Here is a 20436-nt window from a genome sequence, read left to right as displayed (position 1 = left end):
CAGCCTGCCTGCCTGCCTGCCAGCCACGCAGGGCTGCAGAGCAAATTCCAGCTGTTTACATGCTTAAGATATGCAGATACATGAGGCACAGGCCTCAGACACCAAAATACCTCATTGTACTTGCAAATGAAGCATCTCAGTATTTAAGTGCACAGAATTTGCAGGTGCCATTAATTTCCCCCACAGTCTGGTGTTAACTGAAGGCAAGAGAGTCGTCAACAGGAGAGCACACCTGCAGTTTTGAGGCTGCCTTAAAATCAGTGACAAAACAGCTACAAAACCCAGAATCAAGCTCAGGCAAGTTGACAAAGCCTGCAGAAGAGCCATCCCAGCAGGACAGGGCAGCTGTTGTCCCCTGTGGAGCCAGGCAGGCACAGTTGCTGTGTCCCTAAAAGGACCAGGAGACTCACTTACCTGACAGCCTGTTAGTGCTGAAGCTGCTGCCAGCCAGTCTGTTCTCTCTCGAAGAAGAGCCCAGGTGATAAATACCCAACAGGAGCTTTTTCATCACAAAAGAGGAAAAAAATAATCAGCAAGTGGTACACTCTTCTAGTAAAGCTTCTTTCCCATCAGACTGTCACGGGTAACTGCCAAAAATGTTCAGAGTGGAAGATGAGACAAGGAAAAGCTTAGAGAGGTTCATTACACCTGAAAATGAGATACATGTTCAGAGCAGCGGCTAGGAAAGGAGTAGCATCAACATTGTCTGCAGGTCTCCAGCAAATCAATGCATCTTACCCAGTGTCACCAGCAAAGGGCTGGTTAAGGAAGTGGAAACTTTACTGTAAAACATGCAATTCTTGGTGGGATATGGTGAAAAGAAAGAGACAGGAGCCTCTTACTTCCCAAGGGGGACTGGGGGGAGTCATGTGCTGGCATTCACCTAGAGCCGATGGAAACTGAAAACAAGGAGGATCACTCGGCTTGCAAGTGGGATTTCTGCAGCAGACAGATGACTGGCTGCATCAAGACAGCCCCTAGGAGAGGTGGGATGGATGGTAGTCATGACTTTTGTGCAGGTCAAGTGAAGCAGTTTTGGGAAAAAAATTGGTTTAGTGAGGTCTAGGATTCAAATGCACAATTTTCATTAAGTATAAATAGTCCCTTGTGTTGGTATAGGATTTTCTTCTTACAAACTGATCTGGATTTCAATCTTTGCTGCCTCCTCCATCGCATGGTGTGACAGCACCCCACGGTCACGTGCTTCCTCTTCAAGATATTCCCAAGAGTTAGGAAGGTATAATTAGCAGCCTACAGAATCAAGAAGCATATGCAGGAACATGGGACATTTCTAGTTTAGCCATGGGATGACCAAGTGTCTCAGTATGGGGCCACTTTCCCCCTGGACCTGAGCCTCACAAGAAACCTTCAGAGGACACCACGAAGCACTGGGGAAACGTTTCTGAGCAAACCAGCACAGCGAGGGCTGTGCAGGCTCCTGCAGCTGCTAACATGGAGGAGGCTCCGGGAGCATAAGGGGTGGGAAAGGGAAAGCCCATCTTCCTACATGCACAAAAATAGTGCAGAGGAAGAAGGAAAACAGTGTTCAGACACTGAAGTTTGATCTCATCTGTATCTGGTCATGAGTGAAAGCTCTCCTAACAGCTCTCTGCAAGACAATCTGTGGGTTTTCCTGCAGATAGGTTAAGTGACTCTCAAATTAGAAAGTGCTGAGCAGTGCTCCTGGTAGTTTATCTTTGCTAATGCTTCCTTTAAGATCCTGTTCCAGACAATGCAAGTGATGACTCTTTTTATAAAACTTGGCCATAGAAGTTACATTAGCGTGGGACACGTGGTACAAGCCCACCTGTGGAGCCTGCAAAGCCACGCGCTACCTTGCAGAGAGAGGCCTGTAAACCAGGTGTGTTTTAAAACCTCATGATCAGTGTTGTAAGTTGTGTGCTGACACCCAGCCTCCAGTGGGAAACATAAGAAAAGCCCCAAATAAAAAGTCCCCCCTAGGAAGGACATAATAGATGATAGAGAAGTCTCAAGGAAAAAAGGTATTTGAAGAGATGCAGGAGCTTCGCCCAGAGAGTCTGGAACTTTCAAAATCCAGGTGGTCAGGATAATTGAAGAAAAACAATTTCTTAAAGAGTAATGAGCTAAAATGAAGGAAATGTATTTCCTAGCTCTGGAAACGGGATATACTGTTTCACATAGTGAGACATTTTGACATACATACTCTGACATTGAAGAGCTGCAGCCTCTTTAGGAAATTAAGTAATGAGAGTGAATAGGAAAAAAGGAAAGTGCCTCTTTGGAGCAGATGAAAGGACTCCAGATGTGTACACGGCTGTGACTGCTTCATATTGTTTGGGATTTTCATCCTGAAAACAAAAGAGACAATCCTGATGAAATATGTAAGTCTTCACCTGAATGCTATAAAGACAGAATCAAATCTAATGTTAAAGCTCAAAAACAGAAAGGAAATGCAAGAGGAGATGAAAAGTGAAAAATAATCTCCCCTTGAAAGAAGTAATAAAGACATTCCACTTCCCCATGGTCTCCCTTATCTCCCATCACTTGGGGTGCATTGAGTCTGCTCACATGTGAGCTTCTGCACAGACTATGCCACACATTGCAGGATGTAATTTCTTGGTTTGAAAAGAACAATTGGAACTGAGAGCCCTGTTGTGCTTGTCAGAATCCCCAGCTGTACAGGTCCCACACATCCTGTCACTGTCATTGCCAGTGTCGTTGCACCAGGTGCTCCTTGGCAGCTCTGTCATGGCCACTCTGGAATAAACCCAGCACAGGAAAGGAACTACCTTGGGTTGATTATTGAAAACTCAGGCTACACTTGTATTTCAAAAACCTCTGACAATAGTCTGCTGCTCCTTACAGAGTTTGGGCAATGTAATTAAATCAGGAATGCAAAACTAAAGATGATGGACCCAACAGGTCTAGTCCCCCTCTGTGGCAAACTGCAGCACCTTTGCCCAGCCCATGGCCATCCACCTGGGTTCTCATTATTTGCTTCTTCCAGGGCCCAGCACCATGTGCAGCAGTACCCACACACTTGCTGGGAGGACACTTCTGAGGCTCCTCCAAACAGCACTGTCAGACTGGCACAGGTCTGGTCTGGTCTGGAGGACACAGCTCCATTTGGATGTAGTTCAGGCATGGAAGGACTAAGCAGGAGAGCCCCTGCCAATAAGGCTCATTCAGCCTGAATCTCAAACAAGAATATCCTACAGTCCTGCCTTAGCTGTACCCACGTCTGTGATGACAGCACTCTGCACTCTTCCATCACTGCACTTTTTGTGGTCATAAGCAAGCTGATCCCACCTGGAGAGCAACTCAGCAGGCACTGATCCCCCAGGCCCTGCCCTGAAGCTGGGGCAAACACACCTCTGCAGATAACACTGCTAATATCAGATTACATCCTTTGAGACACCAGGGCTCTGCTCCAGCCCGTGCAGTTGGGGTGACTGCACAGGAGAGCACCACGGCCTTCATTCTGCACCTCCACCAGAAAACAGCATTTCTCTCCTGCACAGATTGTGACAGTAGGATTATTAGAGGGATGCCGTGCACTCAGATAGGCCATTAGCAAGGAACAATCCCTAGGTAAATAATTAGCAAATTACATGTTTGAAAACAAATAGAGAAAACTTAATTCTTGATTGTTAACAGTCTGGCATCTTTCACATTAAAATTACAGCCAATAAGTAATTTCACATTGTGGGCATTGCACAGTAATATTTTCCTCTGCCAAGCTATTTTCCCAAAGTAAACAAAAACCTCTGAGAATGCTTATCTTAGTATAAAGCCTTGCAAGAAAAATAAACAGAATTATGTCCAAAATGAAAAATAAAATAGCATGTGCTGGTTTTACAGCACTGGGAAAGCCATAAAATTTAATACTCCAAGTGCGAGAGGTTGAAGCTGTTTACAGTCATTAGTGTATCCTTTCTATTAAACACCATCTTCTACTGCAAATCAAGTCCCAAATAGCTGGTGGGAAAACAGGAGGCAGAAGGGATACAGGGCTGAACTGTGAAGTATATGGATGATTTGTTCTTAAGGCATTAGAGATGACCAAAGTAAAAAAGAGGAGTTTCTTTAATAGTTCTGATGTATTTTAAGAATTTTGCACCACAGGCTGCATTTAAATTACAGGATCAGAGTGTCACAATAGATGGGACATGATGCTTAAAACCCACCAGTTTTCCAGACAGGAAGTCTCACACCAGGATGGCCATCCATATAGGACAGGGTAAGTAATGTGGGCTGGGGGCCTTGTAAGGCAGCAAGAGAATTAAAAATAACTCTGTCACAGCTGCATGGACTGCAAACTGGAGCTTTGGACAACACAGAACTGCAAGCAAGAATTGGATCCACTGGGATAAGCTGGGACCTAAGACAGTAAAATCTGCAGTTTGTCCACCAGAAACAGTCACTGAGCAGCACAAAGACAGAACACAGACAAGGAGGCAGATGTGAAGCAGAGAGTATACAAGCTGATGGTGAAGCCAGCTGTGCTGCCAGGTGTCCCAGGGATGCTGAGGTGCAGGGGACAATGGGCAGCCTGTGAGATGGACTTCCAAAGTGCATGCAGACACCAGAACAGAAAGATAACTGAAAGAGAGGCTTTTTGTGCCACTCACTGATTCTGAACAGATTGAGTTACATTGAGTCACTGGCTCTTTTCTGCCTATATCCCCCATCATTTCCTGTACAGTTTAGATTATATTTAGAGTCACCAGAAGATCTATGCATTGTTTGTCTCATTCATACTCAGCTTAGAGCAGCCTGATGGGGATTTTGGCATTGGTTAAGAGCACCATCATAAAATCCAGCAAGAAGCAGGAAGAGACAGTCAGAAAACTTGTGGATAAATATCCCGTGTTACTGCAGGGAAATAAAGGAAAAGAGTGCCTGCAAGTATTCAGTTAATTGAGAGTTAAGCTGCCACTCAGCAGCCCTCCCTGTTCTCTGTCACCTGGCAAAGGCAGATGGCATCAGTGCTGCCTGTGGGCAAAGTGTGCCCAAAGCCAGGGATATACTCAAAGAGGCACAGCATGATCTCTGTGAAACACTTTGCTCCCCATAGCACAGGGCTGTGTGAAAGTAGCCAACATCACAGCAAACCAGGACGAGCAGGACTGGTAGCTTTTAAAGCATTTTAATGGGAAATGGTGTCTGATAAAGACATCATCTTTTTGGCATGTCATCACAGAAAAATTGCTACAGGCAGCCAGCTTGCCCGGACAAGCAAAATATCACAGAAACTCACTGAATTTTTCTAAGATTGTTTGTCAACATCCTCATCCCCATCATCTTTGAAAGGGCCAGCTGAGACCTCGCCTGATTCTAATTTTGTAATTAGGGATATTAGGAATAGCTATGCCAAGCAAGGTCTCATACCTGGGCAGAGCTAGTAGAGATAAAAGAGACAAGTGAAGAGGATAAGGTTTGACAGGGAACAATTCTGGGTTCTAGGAATCTAATTTTGCTTACCAGAATCTCTTCAGCAACAATTTTAGTTGCAGAATGAGGTGAAAGGAGATGGAGAGAACAAGACAGAAACATTGTATAGAATGAGCAAAACACTGGGGGAAAAATGAGGAGAAAAAAAACAACCTAAAAGCTATATTAAACGGTAGGACCCAAGGGAAAACAGGGGGAAAAATATTATTAACAGAGGAAACTGGCTGGCTCCACTGAGCAAGCATTGGTAAACAGAAAAATTAAATTCTGCAGGATTAAACAAGGCATTAAACTGGTTGGGGAAAAAAAAACCAAAAACAAACAACAAACCCAAACCAAACAAAAACCCAATAATCACATGCTCTCAGAAATAAGTCAAGTGGCTTTACTGACTTGAACACTCAACTGGACTAAAAAAGCTCTTTACTAAAGCAACCATAGCAAATGTATGCAAATTGCTGAGAGCACAAATTATAGAAGAATGCACATTTAAGGAGGTATCCTCTGCTGTTTCTTGATTCAGGCAGCAAGTTTAAAGAGTAAAATGCAGAGAAGAACTCCACATGTCTTGGATTTCACCCATCCATATCCCTCTGGGCACTTACAAAATCACCCCTTAAACCCCTCTAGCCATCCAGCTGGGTTCTTCCTAATGGGGTGATGGCAAAGAACATTTTCCCCAAGCAAATGGAAAATAAAATCCAACAAAGATTATCTTTAAGATCTGCCCAAAACTGGTTGAAAGAACTTTAATGCCTCTGGAACTCAGGCAGCTCTCCTAACCCTGAAAGGGATTGGCACCACCATGGAGGGGTACAGGGAAGCTGTAACCAAGTACCACATGTCCCATGTGGAAATGGCAAAAACAGTCACTTTGGGAAATTCTGTGAACAATTCCAGGGTCTGGTTCTGCACAAATTCCACTGGCACAAACGTGGACCAGCTCTGCCAATGTGGCAGTATTATAACTGAGACTCACAGCTTGAAATCAAACCTTGGCAGAGTACTGGCCCAGATCTGACATAAATCAGCCTCTCTGTTCTTGCGGATGCTTTGGCACAAGTTGGCTGAGGAAGAGTTGTTGCTACCCCTTCAGCTGCAGTTTGGACCCAATGCATTCCTTCTCGAGTGCTGCCACTCTCAGCACATGCAAAGCCTTGGTGCAAGAAAGCCACAGCTTGATGAGAAAGGTTTCAACACACTTAAAACCCTAGAAAAAACAGGGTTTTTTTTTCCTCTGTGAAGTTCTTTTTGGCATGAGCTGCATGCTGATATTCTGTAGATGCTCTGACGCAGGACCAGGCAGACAGGGTAGGGTGCCATATCAGATGCCAGCTGTGCTCCTGACACAAGCCTTTGCCCTCCCTGGGGTCACAGCACAGGCTGATGGCACTGATCTGCAGCTGGGAAGACCCTCTCCCTTCCCTGTCACCAGAGCACTTTATCTTCTGCTGCAAAGGGTTATCACTGCATCCAGCACAGTTGCAATGGGCAAGCTGGAAGAGTTTGAAGTCCATGACACCCTCCTGGGAAACATGGGCTTGCTGAACACAAGGGAGCTGTGAAAAGCAGTGCTCAATGTGACAGCATTTAGGGCTGTATCAGCTGCCGAGCCAGCGCCAGCTGCCTGGCAGGCACCACAGTAGGGCCCCACAAATCAGATTTGCAGGAGTGCCCTGGGGCTGGCTGATTACAAGGGGGTTTTGCCAGCAGAGCTGCACAGTATGAAAGTAAACACTTTGAACAGGCAGGAACCTGAAGCTGGTGCACAAGCTGAGGACAAACAAGAGCCAGACTGAGTTTACTTTGCAGGACTTTGCAGGACTCTTCTCCACGCTGTGGAGATGTTGGCCATCGCAAACGAGATGTGGGCGGTGAACAAGACCTGAATCTCTTGCTCCTGAGGACATCTGTCAAGGAGGTACTGGATGTAGACACAGAACTTCTGTACCACTGTTCCCCTATAGCAGCACAAGAATTCACCTGAATATCAAAGCTACTTCGCTTTCAGGGACATTTCTAGCACAATACTTCAATTTTTTCCCTACATTCAGTGGTACTCTTCACTAATTTATAAATTAGCAATAACAATAAAACAAGGCAGCCATTCCTGGGCTGAACCTCATGCCAGCAAACATGGCAATCACCTCTTAGCCTCTTAAAACTAGCATCCTGTATCTCTAGTTCAGACCTGAAAGCTGCAGAGTGCCAGCCCTGTGCTAGGGGTATAGGCTCCAGGGGATACTGTGGAAGATGGTCCCCATTATTTCCTGCAGATGGGACAATTGCCTTTAACTACGGTGGGAGAGAGGTTGTCTTCACCTCTGCAGAAAGCCAGCTCCCAAATTTAATGAAGGTTTGTCCTTCCAATTGCTTCACCAAATATCAGAGCAACATTTGCTCTTGTAACAAAATGTCACTTGCTTTTCAAGTACAAACCAAATGAGCTTCCCTGAGAAAATAATTGCCAGCTATTAAAAAGCTACTGTTGGAGCTTGAGAGGACTATTAAAATTCAAAGAGAAATGTACTACATTCTTCCTGAAATGATACTTCAAACAAAACCTATTTTTGTTTTGAAATGTGGCACTAGAACAATGACCAGTTGCTTTTGTAAAGTTTCAGACTGAGAGCCATGTAATCATTTTCTAAGAGCAGCATTTCTGTGTTCTTCATGAAAACAGTGGGGAAAAAAACCCACAGGTCAGTCTCTGCCTTAGTCAGCAGAAGAGTCTCAATCCATCTCTCACAAAGTCCACACTGGAGAATGTCCCACTCAGGACCCGAGAGGACACATCTCCTTCTGCCAGGGAGTCATCCCCATTTTCCTAACTTCCACCTTCTTAGTCCTCATTACAGCCTCAAATCTTACACCAAACAGCAACTTACTATTGCTGTTTTCTTAAAAGCAAATCTTAAACAAGTATTTCCTCCACAAGAATCAAATCCACCTCTTGCAATTTTGAGTGCTACTTGAGATGGATCACTTTGAAGGATCAGCTTTATAATACCCATAATACCCACAATACCCACATGCACAGCCAGAATTGCATCAGTAACAGCCCAGAACTGTCTCATCTCTCTTACCCCTAGTGTCCAATTGCCTCAGGCCCATAACCTTGAAAATTCCCTAGAAAGGACAAGCTTGGGGTAGATTTTCTCGAGCTATATTGCACTGAACTCACACTGGTGCACTGTCCTTTTGTTGACTTTAAGCATCTGTTCTTTTCTGTCATCGCTCCGTCTTGATAAAGGTCTGGATGCGACACTTTCAGTGCACTCCCATCTCCCGGGAACATGAGGTATTAAAGCACAGTTTCATCTTTGCCACAAAACCATCAGCACAAGTTGGCATGAAAGACTACACCATTCACTGACACTACTTACCCCTCGGCCTGAATTACAACCAGGTACTGTGAAATGCTGCCCTAATTACGCTGTCTAGAATAGCTGGGCCAGAGTTCATTAAAAGGGAAGTCAAATTACTGAATCTCTCTCATCAATCTCTGCTGGTTGTTATTCCAACGACCAGGTCAGCATTGAGACTGCTAATGAAAAACAGAACCTGGGAGATGGCCTCACCAGGACACAACTGCTCCCCCACAACTCTCAACCTCAAACACACTGTAGTTGGAGACAAGCAAAGCAAGCACCACTGGAAGCACAAACCCTCATGTCAGAGAGCAGAGGCAAAAGACATCACAAAACAAATGGTGAGAGGGAGATGCAGCAGCCATCTACTTACTGTGAAGTGTCCAAGGGGTAGTTGTGTCTAGAGGACATCCTTCAAGCAGCTGTGGAGAAGCCAGCCAAGGCAGTCCTGTTGGCACCAGCTGCAGCAGGGTGCACAAACAGCAGCTGTGCCTGAACAAGGTGGCAACGATTCCCAGTGCCTGACAACCATCAGCCTCTTCCATGCCTTAGCCTGGCAAGCCTGCCTGAGAGCTGACCACAGCCCCACAGCACCATCATTTCTCACCCGCATGCTAATCACCAAAAAAATGCCAAACTCCAACTTCACCAGTTTTGTTGCTGAAGCAGGTATGTATTTTTTAAATCTCAGAAAACATAATATACATGAGAAAATTCTATTCTATACCCCTTAAATTAGCCTTCCTCAAACTGGAAAACAAGCTGAAGAGGATCTGGTCTCCAGACCAGTGATCCAGAGCTAGAAAGCACTATAATTAGAACCAGGACTGAGACAGAAGACCCCGGGTTGTTTGCAAAACTAATTAGCTAATGTCATTTAGAAAACAACAGAGAATAAGGAAGAGCCAACTCAGACTCTACAGCAATCTAAGCAAAGGACAGTTTAATAACTGTACTTACGATATGTTTTAAACAAAATCACTTCATGGAGTAGATTTCATCCTGGGCAATATCCATACATCTTGGACTTGGCAAAATGGCTTGGAGAAGAGGGTTTCATCATAGTAAACACAGCTACTTCACAGCAAGATTTATTAATACATCCAAAAGAAAGAAAGAAAATCATTTTGTCACACTATATACAGATAATACATACAGTGTTTTATACACATATTACATCAGTTTTTACACAAGAAAAATATACATAAAAATGTAAACTTTTGTATACAAAAACCCTTAAACAAATTAAACAAGGACCAGATAACAAAAGGAGACCAATCTATTATCATTTAATTGATTTTTTTTTTTAAATGGTAATACAGTACATTCATTGAGAAGTATGAGGAACATGTGAGCCAACCTTTCCTATTTAAAGGGAAAGTACAAACACAAGCTTTCCTCCCCGCCCCTGGAATGCTGTCCGTGAGCCTCCAGCACTAGAAGCAGTGGTGCGAGGTGCCATTGCTGCCAGGGACCCTGAAGGAAGGAACCCTTCTTGGGCACCTGCATGCACCACACTCTCCCAAAGTGACACATCCACAGAAGCAAGCTGGGCTGGGCTGTTTGTGCGTATTAGCCAGGCTTCCAGCTAATACCATGAGACGGGACGCGGCAGTGCCCGTTTGTATGTTCCCTTTAAGCAGTCATTAAGTGGATTAGCATTGCTGGAGAAGTTGCTTATTTTTCCCAATGTATGGTATGCTGAACACGTGTCAGGGATGAGAGGGAAGAAGGAAGGGGTGTAAGAGACTGCTAATCCTTGCTACCATGCAGTTACTTCAAAATCAGGTACCTTTGCAAGCTACAATTCACTGGTTCAAAATACACTGCCTCACCTTTGCTTTCCCACTGCAACTTGTTTACATTTTAAACTCTAGTGACCGAACAACTGTATGAGGCTCTTTGTTACAAGGCTGTTTCTGATATCAAAGCATGATCAAGCTACCTTTAAAATGACACCAAACACAAACTTCTCGGAGACAGCCTTAAAAACAGAAAGCATTCTCTCTAAGCACTTCAGATTGTCCATCTGCCACCTTCTTTTATTAAGTCTAGGATAAATACATTTACCCTTAGCTGCAAAAAGGATATTGGTTGAGCTTCTGACATCTGTTTTGCTCCACTTGCAGATAAACATTTTTGGGAATTGGAGGCGGAAAACCCAAAAAACAAACCCAAATTTTAAAACCTCAGGCATAAAATAAGAAGGGAAGTATTTAACATGTTGGTGAAAAAACAGTTGCAGAAACTTGGAACTTGTTGGAAACAAACAGACGATAGATTCCAATGAAGGCTTCTCACATTAAATAAGTTAGACGGGTTACAGACATCTTCAATAAAAACATCCATCCTCCACAAAGTATGTTAAAATGAAACACAATAGTGATGCACTGGTATTTCTCCTAAAAAGGACAGAAGGACATGAAATCTCCTTAGTGATATCAGTACTATTGAATGTAGCAGGTGAACAATGATTTACGAAAGTAATGAGGGAAAAAGAAAATCATGAATCATTAATTATAATTGGACAAAAGGGGGATGGGGCAGAATGCAATTATTGTATGCCTCAGAAACACCTGAAGGAAATAAATACTTAGAAACTTGTTTCCATTTCTTTCACCTAAATGATGGTGGGAATAAGGGCTTGTCTGCTTGCTTTTGTTTTATTTTGTTTCCTTTCTTTTCTTTTCCTTTTTAAAATAAAAATCCTTCTAGTAAAAATTCAAAAGAAAATTACAAATGGCTTTAGATAATTAAAAGTCTCCTTTTTCAAATAAAACTTTGATAACACATTTCTCCATTTCTTCTATATAATGCAGCTTCAGTGAAAATAAGTAATAAGGGACAGCAATTTGCAAATTAAAAGTGTGGAAAAAATCGCCAACCAAGTTTCATAACATATACATATGTATATGCAAGACATCTACACTCTATATACATATTGAATATAGGTATGCATGAGTATACATCAGGAGATAACCAACAGGTACATTCTCCACATACATAAACTGAAATAGCATAATAGGCGTGTGCGTATCAGTCTATATTATCCACACGCAGCACACAGACATACCCATACACACGCCCCAACATATGTATCATAGAAGTTGTGTGTGACTGCATGAAAGCTCAGGTGGAACAGTACACCAGTTACCTTCTTCTAACAGAAATGCAAGGAAGACAAAATTTCATGGCTGAATTGTGACCGAGAAAAATTGTGTCACAGCCATATTGAAAACATGGAATCCAGTATGGCCTGATGACAGAACTGGAGCAGCATTCTCCTCTGAAACTGAAGCCTAAGTTACACAGCACTTCAATGTGACTGAGCAGGTTACTGACAGCTGCTTTCTGCTAAAAGGATATAGAAGCTCCATTTAGCCAGAAAACAGAAAATAAAACACTTAAGCCCATAATTTACTTGCATAAGCAAGATCACCCAGTACACAATTAGATGCAAAGTGCTAGCATGTTAATGGTCAACTCTGCACTCCATTTTAAAATCTGTTTTATGGTAAAGTGTAACGAACTGTTTCTTTTGATATATTTGATGACAACCCCATTGCTCAGAACAGAGCACAGGGCTGCCTTCTGCTTACTGCCTGTGTTAAAGGAAACACAAATCAAACTTCTTTTTTTTCCCTAGGGTTGAAAATTGGAAGGTAGTATTTGGTGGGTGCAGTTTTCTCATTTTGACCACTTAAATATAAAGCTGGGTTAACCATTTAATATGCTAGGAAGCTTTGCATCAGGTTCCATGAAAAGTTTGTATTAATCTGTAAATCAATCACAGTCCTACTGAATCACAATTGAAGCTGGGGAAGTTTGCATGAGTTCAAGCAGGTGTTCAGGGCCCAATTCAGCTACCACTCCAGTCACCAAGAGAATTTCCCTCATGCATAAGCAGAGCTGGATTGGGCCATTAAAGCTGATTGCTGCTAGCAAGAGAAACTGCAGAGATACAGGGACAAGGAGGAGCTGGAATGGAGGTAATGGAGCAGAGAAGCAGAAGTAGTTGGCATTTTGCAAAAGGCCTCAACAAGACTAAATATAAAACAAAAGCAGAGACATAGCAAGGAAACTCCAGTTTGAGGGCTGAGGTAACACAAACCAATGGTGGCCAAGCTCAGATCAGTCTCTGAGTCATCCAGAGCCCTCAGAAGAATTTAAAACAACTTGTCTGGCACAAGTGCTTACCTGTTACACATATGTGGACAGTCCCTCTCTTTAGCTCACACACTCATTCATGTTACACCTAACGTACAGGTGTGTGATACAAGGTATATTCCACCCATCAATCTGTAGCATGTGTGTATAGATTTAGATGGATTGCATTCATACATATTTATTGTCCATCACAAGGGCAAGTCCACATTCAGCAAAATGCTGCTGTTATCTCATACACAGAAATATCTCTCTGTACAGGTGTACACAAAAATGGGTCTACTCTCCTACATAAAAGTATAAAGATTTATGCTTCTAATTCCCATTACCACCAGGTAAGAAGAAAAGCCATATGACAACTTCCACCTCCCTACCCTTTTGCCTGTATGCATATGTGCCAGAAACAAATTGTGGGGAAAAGGAAAGGGTGAGGGATGCCTGGGGGAATATGAACATCATGATATGGAGGGAAATATAAAAAAAATGCAAAAATTTTCAAATTTCTGTCCAATACTAGAAGTTCTGTTTTTCTAAAAAGGTTTTTTAAGTCACCAGGATCATCACAGTTAAAAGTGATACTGTATGAATAAATAACAATTAGATTACTTTCTCCAGCCTAAACAGAACAGTAGGAAGAGTAAGTCAATCTTCAAGAATGTTTCTGACTTCTTACAATTCCAAGTGAGAGCTTCCATAAAGAAATCTTCCTTCTCCAATTATGAAAAAAGGTAAGTGGTCACAATCAAATTCAGAATTTCACACCCAAATGAAATCCCCTTGACTGGATGCATATTTTGTTCTGCAATCCCACAACAGCAATTTTGGGGCAAAACTGATATACACAAATATCGTCAGAAGAGAAAAAAAAAATCTACTTTGAAGACAAGATCCTTTTAAGGAATGGAGATCACTGCACAAACAGTACCCCTTACAATCTAACTGGGAGAACACAAGTACACTGATTGACAATATTTTCCAAGTCAGACCATAGGAGACTCGGGTATTAATTGGCAAAGATACAGCAATTCTCATGCCTCTCCATCCCACTGAATGCAAACCTTCCCATTCAGTTTGTCCTGAAAAACTTGTTTCTTCCATCACTCCTCCTCCCCCATTTGTTTTATTTAAAGGCTGTCTTTGGGAGCTTGGTATTTTCATGGCATTTTAAACAGGGCTCAAAGCAACTCATTTGAAAAACAGTAAAATTGACATGATATCAGAGTTAGCCTTATAACAGAAGATTATATAGTAGAGAGTTTCAGTTATTTATACAACAGTGAGGACATAACAACCCCCTACTAAATAATCACATTTCTACAATACATTCCATCACCTCTTGACTACTTTTCTCTTTACAAAACTATGACCTACATACAATATACACATTCATATCGCACATACATCCCCCCCAATGCATATTTTTTGTGTGTATATATAATACATACATGCACACAAGCAGTCTAATTCTATTTATAAGTCACAGTGGGAATTCCTTTGTGAGGAAAGGAGGGGAAAATTCCTGAATAAGACACTGTAGATTCCTAATGTTCCAACTTTTCAAATTCCAACTCACAGAGCTAACTGGAAATAAATACATTAAAAAAAAGAAAAGGTCTTACAAACTTGGTTCACAACTCCCAGCTACAGTAGTTGGATTTTTAAATTTGCTCTATTTACCCTGTAACTAAATTTCTAATCATAGGTACAAACCACGGATAAATTATTGCAGAATGTAACACTCAAAATTTAAAAAGAGTTATAGGAACAGTAATATAAGGGTTAAAAAGAGTTCTATACTTGTTGATACAGGATACCATTTTATTTTATTTATATATATATCTATATATAGATATAGATATCTGCAAGGTAGCAAAGAATAGCTGTACACCTTGACACGGCAAAGATCCAGTGTAAAAAGGTGCTTCACTAGTTTGTTTTTCCAAAAAAGCTTGTATATAATTTTATAGCTATTAAAAACACATATGCAACATAATTCATTACACTCAATACAGCTTTAGTATAAAACTTATAATTTATGAGGTGATGTTAATAGCATAAATTAATATACCATTTCTCTTAAAATCTACAATAAGTATTCTGAAAGCTCATTGGGGAAGGGTATCTTTAAATAAAAAGTTTAAAGCTGAGCGTGATGAAAAAGATTCTGCATGTTGAACTTGAGATGAGAGCCCCGAGAAGAGAAAGAGTCCATAAGCCAGACACCACTGACTATAAAACTGAACAAAGATTTCTCCTTCTTGCGCTCTCACTTAGGTGACGCTCTACCTTAAATTATTATTTACTTTTAAAACTATTTACTTTTTTTCTTTTTTTTTTTCCTTTTTTTTTCTTTTTTTTTTCTTTTTTTTTAAATTTTTTGTTAACTGCCCTTATTTCCACAAGGAATCCCTGAGACATACCCAAAACTGTACAGTGATGGTCATCACTGTTCAGAGAAACTGGTTCAACCCCTTCTGGTAGGATGTAGTATTTTGCATGAGAATCAAAATGTCCATCACTTCAGAATGAATCTATTTGCAACAGAACCAACTACACTGTTTAAGACGCAGGTTAGAGAGTCATTTCAGGGTAAATCAGTCCACTCCAAGGTAGAAGCCAATGCCATCGCAGTTAGCTACATCAGAGCAATCTGCACCAAAGTTAAAGTTTTCCAGAGGATATCTGGGAACGTTACCTATCCAGAGTTCATCTCCGTGGGCACCAGCTGACAAGGACAGAAAGCAGGTTAAACATTAGCATTTCTGGACCAAGTTCAACATGCCTATGTGGTCGACACACGGGTAGCTCTGGACATCTCACTGTGTGTGTGTTTGGGGGACTAGCAAGAGGAAGAGTAGGAAGAATGCATTTTTCTACAGCAAGTAAATACAGTTTTATGGTCAAAACCCCAAGTTTCATCCTATTCACTTCCAGACCAAATCCTATGACCTAGAGTAGACTGAAAAGGTGCCAACACTCACTTCAAGGAGACAGATAAAGAAAGTCTTCTCCAACTATTGCTGTCAACTTACAGCCGTGCTCACTTTGTCCTTTCATGCTTCCATTACATCACCTCATTCCATAGTAGCTAGAGAAAGAGCAGAGTAGAACAGGGGAAAGGAAAGAATTCAACAACCATAAGAAGCACCAGGCAGCAAAGGGAAAATAGTCACTACTATCTGGGTTTTTTTAAAAAAGATGCTGAAGACACAAGTGAGAAAATTGTTTCAAGACGCATCTTAAAACTCCTTCTCCTCCCACAAGCTTTTCTTTCCCAACAATAGTGGTTTTGTCTAGTTTTAAAGACAAGAGTGAAATTTTAACTGATCAGAACTAAGATCTCTTATGACCAGACCTCTCCTGAAGTCCAAGTTTAAGTTTAGTGAACACAAATATAGATTTCTGTCACCAACCCTCCTTACCTTTATTTGGGCTTGAGTGTATTAAGAAAGAGTAATTTAAATTCTAATTCATTACTTTCTACTGATACACATCTCAAAAGAGGAACATCTGAGAAGGTAAATTCTTGCTAAAAATCCTGCATATTCACTGCTAGCATGTGCACTCCCATGATCAATGTTGTACCCTCAGCATCTAGTTCATGACATATTAGCATGCTGTGAAACATCTCCCTACTCACTGATCTGAAAAATACTTTGATCTATTGCACTGTCATTCTAGAATCCAAATGTATGTTATGAATTGCTAAAACCTCTCCTCCTTTCCCTTTAAGTCAGATTTGCTCAGAACCACAGAAGACTTACTAGCTGGCATAACTTACATTGGAAAAGTGTCTGAGAATGGGAAAATAGAAGCAAGAATGATGAAGAATCTAGAGTGGAAGGAAATAAAGGAGGTACAAGAAGTAGTCCAAAAATCCCCATCATTAAATGTTACCCAAAAGATCAGAAGGACCTTGTGATCAGAAGATGAGAATGACTTAGAGATTCAGCCAGCACACTAGCCCCAAACTATTCCTTCAGTTACTATTTCTGCCACCACTGGACCTTGCAAGAGGTCTGCACAGGAGACTCCTTCACATGTAAAAATACAAAAGAAAAAATACCCCAGTTCCACCAGGGAAGCTGCCTGGGCAGCCACACAAATGTCCCTCTGCTGAAGATCACTGCAGGTAACTTCTCTATTGTTTGTCAGCTGAAAGCACCTCCTGCCACCGTCCTGTGCCTGCAAGTCATGAAAGGTTAACTGCAGGTAGCTGGCTCTTCTAAAACTTTTTCCCTCCTCTCTGCGCAAAGGGCTCATACTGTTGGGAGAATTCATGACTGGATTTAGCTCACTGCAGCACAAAGAAAGGGAGAAATACCCTTGGAGGCCTGACAATGCCTACAGGGATAGGCAGCAGCAAGGAGGCTGCAGGAGCTCGGGGAGCAGCTGGAGCTCAGCAGCAGCATAGGTAGCCACCAGGGCCAGCTTCTCAGGGAAGAGAACTGACCAGTGTTTATTGTAGACCTTTGCAGGACTCTCTTGGCAAGCAGAATCAATCCCAGACTGCACTTAGATGTGGTTACAGAAGATGAAGCTTCATACTGAGTTTGGCTACTGGTTTGCAGGTTCAGTCCCAGGTCTTTTGCCTTGGCCATGGCCCTGGCCCTAAAGCCAGTGGCAGCTCACAAAAGAATATCCTAATTTTTCAATACTTATCTTCCTTTTATTAAAAAAAAAATTAAAAGCCACTTCCCTTGGCTTCTATTTGCTATTAGGTACAATTCCTCTTTGACAATTTCTTTCCTCTGATTTTTGCCTAGCAGGTGAAAAGCTTCTCAGGGTTTTCAGTGCTTTCCAAAAGAGAACTGCAAATCCCCATTTCCAGCTGGAAATCTAGCTGGTGCCATTTTCTCCACAGTGCCTGAGGCAGACCTGCAACTGTGCTACCTCTCAGCATTATCAAATTAAAGCCTTTATGCTCAGCCATAGAGAGAAGCATGCTACTAACGAGAAGGGATCTAAGCAAGAACCTGGAGGAACTGGAGGGCAGGAGGAGACAAAGTTCTTGATTCATAATTATGAAGCCAAAGAACAAATCAACTTTGAGGTATCTAAGTGCATATGGTTCCCCTCAAAGCTGGTGTAAGGTATTCCTAAGTGAAAGGAAATGCCAAAGTATGTCTTAAAGCATGTATTATGCACCAGGAGAGCACGAAGCTATTCATGGAAAGCCTCTGTACACTGCCAAAAATCATCTTGTGTTAAACACTTTTGTACAGAGACTAATTGAGGTGCTATTATTGCCAAAATTATGTAAATTATGTTCTATTCTATGTCTAATTTTTTTTCATTCTTTAAAACTCCAACCTTATGTAAAGAAATTAACTTTTAGGTTCAAGTAACCTTACTCCATTTGTCAAAGGGCACAACAGGTATTGAGCATCGAAATTGCTACACTGGCTCTTTGGTGAAGGGGTGACAAGAATGCTAATTGCTGTAAGAGCTGATACTCAAAAACATTTGTGAGGGAGTATGGATTCTACTCGGGAACTACATAATAACAGCCTCAAGGACCACCTTAACCAGGCCAGCAGGATTTCCCAGAGGAAGAGGTGTGAAATATCTCTGACTACATGTACCTCTCAATTAGATCTCTCTCATCCAACAGTAAGATACTGATGCACTGAAGTCAACAGGTTGTGTGGGTGTAGAAACCCACTTGGAATGGTCCACCTTGTAAAGCTAAGATCAAGACCCGTAACTGCTTGGTAGCCATGTAACCATGGAATTGGTGATAAGTGAAACAATGAGGTGAACCAGGAAAAGGCAAGAGTGGTGGCCCGTTTCAGAACACTGTGGCAGACAGGACAGAGGGATTCCTATTTCAATTGTATACAAACTGAAATTTATTTCTGAAAGTGCAGCTTTATTGCAAACTTAGTTTGCGCATGGAAAAATGTTACGCAGTCAGTTTTCAGGGAAGAGCCATCAAGTGATATACAAAAATTGAAATCTAAGTGGGGGAAGAGACTTGATGTCCTAAACTACTTTAAAGAAACGCAGGTACATGAAGGCCATTGATTTCAAATGGTAATCATGGACCTGCCTAGCTCTGACTGCTTTTGAAATTCCCTGTCTAAATCGATGCACAGACTAGGAGGTGGGTTCTGTTCTGAGTTAGACCAGTACAAACTCACCGTGACCTTAGACTGGAAAGCTCCTCTGTAATTTACACCAACGCAACCAAGCAGAACCTGGCTCTCAGTTCCTATACTCTCTTCCCCCCCAGCATTTGCTAAGAAAGAGAAGTATGATGTGGGGCAAATATACTCTGCACTAGCTGCAGCTTCATTACTTCATTAGAAGTTTGATGGGCACAAGAACCATTTCAAGACCAAAGTCCTGAAACCAATACATAGAAATTAACACCCTCTAAAATTACATGAATACACAAGCAGATTAAAGAATTAACCATTTGGTATACTAGTTCTCCACTCTTTGTCAGTCAGACATGTCAGCACATTGAAGAATGTATATGAACACAACAAAAATCATCTGCAAATCAAACAGTTGTCTCCTCAACAAAACATGGGTAACATAATATAAAAATAAATAAAAGCCTTGTCAGATTTGCCTCATTCACAATATCATTGGGCATTCCTCAATCAGCAGGACAATCACAAGCAGGATTTCATAGGCTTCAATTAAACTTTTTATGTGATTTAAAAACATTTAAGTGTTACAAACATATTTAAATCACCACTCAAAATATTCGGTTTATATTAGGATCTATTTTACCAAGTATGAAATAATGACTTCATAACAACAGAAGCATGAAAATAATTTTTGTTTCTTCCACCCACATACACCTGCAATTTCAGAAAAGGACATATGCATCATCCATACTCTTTTATATTTAAAGAGGACAGATCATTCAAGAAAAGAGGGATAGTATGATTGCTACAATAGTAAGAAGACACAAGACCTATCCCATTTAAACTCTGTTCCTTAGGAAGATGGAAGGAGAGGTTTGGGTCAGATATTTTGGTATGTGCCTGACTGCTAATGAAATGAATTTCTATAGCAACTAAATTCTTTCAGTGATCCTTAGCTCAGAAAGTTTTTTAGGCCTCCCTATTACATGTGCTTGGTTCTCTTAATTTCCTGAAATAGACTAGAATACATACAGGTAGAATAAAACCTATCATCTACAGTACAAGACTGAAATGTAGACTTTTCTATTTTCTCTCATCTGCATCTCTGAAACAAACCAAGAAGAGTAGACACTTGTGTTAAACAGGAGCTACTTTTACAGTCAAAGTCAGAGCACAGTAGCAAGTTTGAGCCCTATAGAGTCATAAGCAAATTCCTTCTTGATAAGAAGATGCAAGTAAACAGCCCAGAAATTCTGCTGCTTTTACCTCTTGGTTTAAAAAACAAAATTAAAAAATAGCAATTATTTTTTAAAAATCTAAAACCCAGCTGATTCCTTTCTTTAGGAACTGTAATTACTACCCAA

General features: G+C 41.4%; 1 protein-coding gene across 5 annotated transcripts in view; it reads right to left on the bottom strand.

The window, feature by feature from the left end:
- Positions 1-9735: 9735 nt before the first annotated feature.
- The window catches only part of INO80D (INO80 complex subunit D), a 45548-nt gene continuing 34847 nt past the window's right edge, over positions 9736-20436 (bottom strand). For 4 of the 5 annotated variants that reach the window (XM_033064581.2, XM_033064583.2, XM_033064584.2 and 1 more), the window contains exon 13: positions 9736-15696. The gene's annotated coding sequence lies outside the window, so the exon portion shown is untranslated. The remainder of the gene's footprint in view (positions 15697-20436) is intronic. The other variant, XM_033064585.2, reaches the window with a different exon arrangement.

This window comes from Catharus ustulatus, chromosome 7 (assembly GCF_009819885.2).
Source record: "Catharus ustulatus isolate bCatUst1 chromosome 7, bCatUst1.pri.v2, whole genome shotgun sequence".
NCBI classification, from domain to species: domain Eukaryota; kingdom Metazoa; phylum Chordata; class Aves; order Passeriformes; family Turdidae; genus Catharus; species Catharus ustulatus.
Note: the sequence above shows the minus strand (reverse complement) of the source record. Positions and strands in the feature narration are given on the sequence as shown.